We start from the raw sequence: 990 nt of genomic DNA, 5'->3' as shown, positions 1-990 counted from the left end.
AGCCTCATTGTCATGTGCTAAATTTAAAAGAATTCTTGCTCTAGTGTGAAGCTGGTAGGACTAATTTGCCCACACAATAAACAGAACGAAAAATAAAACAGTAACCATTTTATGAATAAGGTCTATATGACTGCCATTCAGTTGCACTATAAAATGGTAACTTGTTTGGTTTGCTTTGTCTGGGTATAGTTCATTTCGCCATTTCTATTTATGAATTCTAATCTTAGAATAAAAATGAACTGTAAATCAACACCAAATGTTGGTTTTTGTCCAAGCCTTTTGAGTCATAAGCATTTGGAATGTTTTTGATGACAGAGGTGGCATCCTAGGCCAGCATCCTCTTACTCTGATTTGCTCTGCCCACCATAACCTGTCGCTTCTGCAATTGGTTTTTCATAGACAGGCGTGCCATTGCTTCTCGAACAAGTTAATATGCCTACTGTTCATACGTGAGCCACTAACAAACACAGGGAAATATTTGAAGTACATGCAAAAATTCTAAATTGAATAATGAGATGTATTGGCTAGCTGCATTGCCATGAAGTCAAGTAAACTAATAATATGACATGTACACACAACACACAAAAAAAAAAAAAAAAAAAAGACAACGTTACATGGAATGAAGCATACGGTCAGGAATTAAAGATCAAATGAATGATTGATAATTTGCCCACAACAAATAATTTCAATTGCAATGGAAATTTACCTGATTGAAAAGCTGCCTGCGCACAATAAATTTCACATCATCCTTGTCAGTAGGATCATCCCACGAAATGGGTATCAAGTCAGAAATCTTTGATCTTTCTAGCCTGCCTTTTATAGCCCAGTAAAGTCTACGAATGGAAAAGAAGGTCAAGAATTAATTACCCTTTCCCTCATAAACAATTAGATTAACACTCTAATGAGATGCACGAGTTAAAGGTTATGACTTCAGTCGTGAGATCCACAATGCGATATAAAGCGGAGGAGAGTCATTGAGATTCTTGCCCA

The sequence above is a fragment of the Montipora foliosa genome, chromosome 11 (genome assembly GCF_036669935.1).
Source record: "Montipora foliosa isolate CH-2021 chromosome 11, ASM3666993v2, whole genome shotgun sequence".
NCBI classification, from domain to species: domain Eukaryota; kingdom Metazoa; phylum Cnidaria; class Anthozoa; order Scleractinia; family Acroporidae; genus Montipora; species Montipora foliosa.
Note: the sequence above shows the minus strand (reverse complement) of the source record.